The sequence below is a fragment of the Adiantum capillus-veneris genome, chromosome 4 (genome assembly GCF_014529385.1).
Source record: "Adiantum capillus-veneris isolate H3 chromosome 4, ASM1452938v2, whole genome shotgun sequence".
Classification (NCBI taxonomy): domain Eukaryota; kingdom Viridiplantae; phylum Streptophyta; class Polypodiopsida; order Polypodiales; family Pteridaceae; genus Adiantum; species Adiantum capillus-veneris.
In genome coordinates this window covers 107,511,773-107,516,821 of record NC_140934.1, presented here as the reverse complement: position 1 = coordinate 107,516,821, position 5,049 = coordinate 107,511,773, and positions in this window count along the sequence as shown.

Sequence of the window (5,049 nt, the reverse complement as noted above, 5' to 3'; positions counted from 1 at the left end):
TACCTCTTCCCCTTCTTCATCGATGGCCCGTGAGATGGCCGGTATTTGTTCCTCCATGGGAGCCTTCCCCTTCCCGTTGACATTGCTCGTTCCTGCCTCGCAATCGTGGGCACCACCGAAGCGAGTCCTCTTAACCGGGGCCATTTCTCACTACTTTAAATGATTAGCTTGGAGAAAGAGCTAAGGTTCGCAAGCATCATAACAGTCCAATGGGTAGATTAGTGACATTAATTAATCCCTCCTATATGATAGATCTAGATTTTTCATAAAGCAATCATTAAGGATGGCACATAATCCTATGGGAACCGGATCTAAAGATAATTACTCGGCTTACATGATTAAGAATAATAGGATTTCACTAATGGAATTATCAGAGAGATGAATTAAGTATGATTAATCTCTTTCCTAGCAATTAGAGGGTGCAAAGTCACCGCATGCATAGGTGTGAGAAAAAACCATCTCTTAGAGACTTAATGACAGATTAATCTTACCTTAATTATATCTTAATGCATAACAGAGATGAATTTAAATCAGCTACAATATTAATGCGTGATAGAAAGAGTGGTTCTCATCAATCTACACAATTACTAGCTTACCGATTAATTACTATACTGCCTAGAGAGAGAAAATTCTGGTAATTATTCTCTAATCATTAATTGAGAGTGATGAATGGCTGATAATTCAGCTATGGGATGATGATTACACAATAGAATATGGTTAATGAGAATTTAGAGAGTAATTATAGAGAATTACGACTAGGAATAAGCATAATAGACGAGAAATTTAGGCGGTAATGAAAAGGATTTGCAGAAAGCATTAATTAAACCGTGGTTACCGTGATTAAGGGCTGATAATCCTCTCGATTCGCTGATCTAATCGAGCTTCTTGAGGCGAGAATTCGACAGCACCTCCCTCCTTGCTTCTCCTTCAAAAGGTGTGTGTGTGCATTGTGTGTGTGAGCATATGTGTGTGTGTGTGTGTGCAGGTCTTTAAATAGGCCTCCTCAAGCTGAAAATCGATTTGTGTTGCTAAATGCATCTGGGTGAGCACTCAGTCCTTGCATGGCAAGTCTAGTTGCCTACCCACCAAGTGTCCAGTTGGCTCAGTAAACTGACTCTCACACTGAGTTGCAGGCTTGGCAGCTTCCCCAAGACTCCCACAAAGCAAGAGGGCGCCCCCTAGCTGCTAAAGCAGGTCTGGAGTGGGCTCGGACCTGTTCCCACACAGCCTCGGGCCCCCGGTACCTCCCCGGATAATTTTTAGGAAAATTGGTTCTAGGCTAAAACGGGTCATACGAGTCGGATTTTGATGCCAAAAATTGCTATAGCAAGCTCTAACTAAGGCGTAATGGCCCGAGTACCTGCCATATTTAGCAGCCCCCGGGGTCCGAAAATGCATTTTTTTCAAATTCGGGGTACTGGTGCAGATTTTCGAGACGGTCAAAACTAGACGGGTCGGGTGACCAAAAACTTACTATATTTGAAAAATTTTCCCAAAAATTATTTTAATTCACATTTCGAAGCTTTATGACATTTTAAACATCATGGCACTGACAGAATTCGGAAAACTGCTAAAAATAGTAACTTTTTTCCATTATGATCATTTCATGGTACAAGGGTGCTCTTTTTGGTTGGAGTCAGAGACCTTACAAAGGAAGAAATGTTGAGCTTCAAAACATAAGAACAAGTAATGAGCACAAAGGCCACCAATAATGAATCAAACATGAAGCATAAATGAACAATCATGCAAAGTGATTTTTTGCTTCTAAAAGATGGGTTAATCATAGTCAAAAACTAGACAACATAAAGCAAAAAAATACTTAAACTATTGTGAAGATTAAACCACTTGACATTTCAGTTTTAGGCATGAAACACAAGCAATCAATTATGACCCTAGGCTAATGCAAGTTCATAAACCTACTAGCCTAAAAACTATGTGAACAATCTTAATAAATCATTCAAGTCTATCATGTCTATGGGCTATAAAAAAGCTCCTAATCTATTAGTACATTGTCAAAGCTTTTTGAAGCTCTGAAAGTTTTGATTTAGTCATTCATTGAAAAATTAAAGCACAATCACAAGGCTACCACCCCAAGGCAAGTCTAGGTGTGACTCTCAGCTCCTTGAACCCTCAAGAAGGTGTTCCAAAAGCCTACTAGCTTACCAAGGCGACGGCTAACCCTTATCAACCCAGGGCATCGGTTTAGGGCCTTGACCAAGCAAGCCAAGGTGATTCCCCTCGCCTACCAAGTGCCAATAAGGCGCTAGGCTTCACATAGACACAACATAACATATAATTTTTATTTTCATGTGCCTTAGTAGCATTTTTGTTACTTTTTTTGGGCACTTCTTTGCTTCATGGCTCATTTTTTAGCACATTTTTATTGCTTCCTTTATGAGATACTAGTGGCAATTGGACTAAAAAAGACTAAAGCCTAATCACAGCCCTAGGTCATGACAAAAGTTAATGGGATATTAAGACTATCACTAAGTATCTAGGACTAGCAAGAAATGAACCTACATTAACCTAAGGTCAAGGCTAACTACCTATGATTAACATACATAAAACCTAATTTTTTGTGAGTTAATTTTCACAAAGTAGGGTGTTGAAACTTTAAAATGCCTAGCTTTCTAACATGAAAAAACCATATCTTAGAAGCAAAATTTCACTTAAACCAAGCAAGAGAATGGAGAGATGAACAAAGAGCCAAATCATGGAAGGATTACACCTATTCATGCTCTTTGAGCGTCCGTGAGCAAACATCCTTTGTGTAGAGAAGTCTCTTGATCCTTTTTATTTGCAAAAGAAGCTGACTTGAAGACAAGTGAAAACACAAGATACAGAAGCCAATTATTTGAAAACCAAAAGCACACAAAAAACATTAATGAATTCCTAAAGCGTGGGTCTTGCATACCTGAATTTGCCAAAGGGAAAAAACCCAAGGGAAAAAAATTCCTTTGGTTATGCACATGATGCTCTAAAGTAGAAAATTTATACATACATATCAACCATGAGAGATAATGAGCTTCTACATAAGCAAATTTTACAATTTTTACAATCTCTCATGCATGGTTCAAAATTGACTAAGTGTTAGCTCACTTAAAATATGGAATTTAAAACAAGTTAAGAGCTAAAACATAATGCAACTTTGATGAAATGAAGTGGCTCTCGAAAGTCAGATTTTACAATTTAAAGATTTCCAAAAAGTTGGCTAACAACTAACTCATATGAAATTTTACATTTTTGAGTGCAACCTATGAGCTAGAGATGACTGCAACTCGATGAAATGAAAATGAATGGCTCTTACTAGCCAAATTTGTACTTGAAAGCTCAAAAAGTTGGCTAAACACTAGCTCAAAATGAAAAATTTGCATTTTTAGACCAAGCTATGAGCTAGCATTACAACTTTACACATTTGGAATGGCTCTAATTAGCCAAATTTTGCAATACATTGCAATGATGACCCCATCTTGGATCATTTGGAATCACACATCTGCCACACTCCTTCAAAACAACTCAAATGTTAGTGCTCTTTAGCTTTTGATCATCCAATATAAGCACTAAAAAATCTACTCAATCGATCACAACCCCCAATGCTCTCTGTTGGCCATTTAAAACAAGCTCAATTTTAGTACTTTGCAATGATTTTTCATTTAACTCAAGCACTAAAATATATCAAGCAATGCTAAGCTCAAGCACCACTCGTCATAATGCAACTCTTATGCCTGCATGTATATCACAAGGCATTTTTCCATTTAGCATAATACTCAAACCAAGGTAATGAAACTCATTTGTGCATTTCAAAAAGAGCTTGCCATTTAGTGCAATGAGAAATTCAATTAAGTCGAGCACTAATCCAATGTAAAAGCCAAAATTTGGGTACAATGAAGTTAATGCCTTCAAAGGCTCACACAATGATAGCACACATGAAGAAAATGCACGACCCTTGAATAACCACATTTTGCATTTAAAATTCAATTTTGTTCCTCTTATTAGGCATTCGGATCCTCAAACTGCTCTCAACTTGCCAATCACCCCCGTCAAAAACATGTTAGTGCATAAAATCATTTTGCATACACCTCACTTTGCATTTAAAGCAAGCATGAGATTAATGAAGATTTGTATGAGATCAACGAAGAAACGACAAAATCCCAAATAACTTGCTCTAGGAGAAAAGAGAAGTGTGACTGCCCGTTTAACAGCCCCCTTTTTTTTCATTTTACTGCAAAAGTAATCTTTAACTTACTTTTTTCTTTTTTCTTTTTTTTTTCTTTTTTTTTCTAATAATGGCGGGCTGCAGGTGCGTTTCTGAGGAGGCCGCGAGAGAGAGAGAAAGAGAGAATTGGGAGTGGGGAAGGCTGAAGGGGTAGTGTAGGTGTGTGGGTGAGTGTGTTGACTTGGTGGTGAGCCAACGTGAATTATAGCAGCAGGTCAAGCGGCGAAATCCGGGAGCTGCAAGAAAGTGTGTGTGTGTGTTTGACTTTGAAGGTGTGCAGGCTTCAAAGCATCCAAAGTGGGGCAGGGACAAGCTTGGCTCAGGGAGAGGTTTGCCGCCTTATCAAAGCATGGGTCGACCCCGCATGGTGCGTGCCTCACAGCCTGAGTGGGCTGCCGAGATGCAGTGATCACGAGGCTTGTTTTTTGGAGGTGTGAAGGACCCGTAAGGTGCGGCCATTGCAACGGAAAATGAGGGGTCAGGGGTCGCGTGTGTGATGCACGGATGGAGAGTTTTGACAACCCCACCAAATCATGAATTGGGCAAGCTGGAGTAGGTTTGACCCTCCAAGCTGGAGTAGCATGCGGGTGAGCATTGAGTGTGCGGGTGCGAGGAGTCCAAGCCAAAAGTGGCGAGGTGGGGTTGGTAGGGCATCCACGTGACAGTAGGGGCCATGCCAAAAATATGAGATTGTGAGTGTGTGTAGGGGTCTGTGTGAGCACCAAGCCAAAAATGGTGGGCCAGTAGGACATGCATGTTACAAAAAGCAAATGAGTGAGTTTGATTGAGTTTGATATCAATTTTGAAAAAAAATCCCGTTAAGGGTCTTTCCC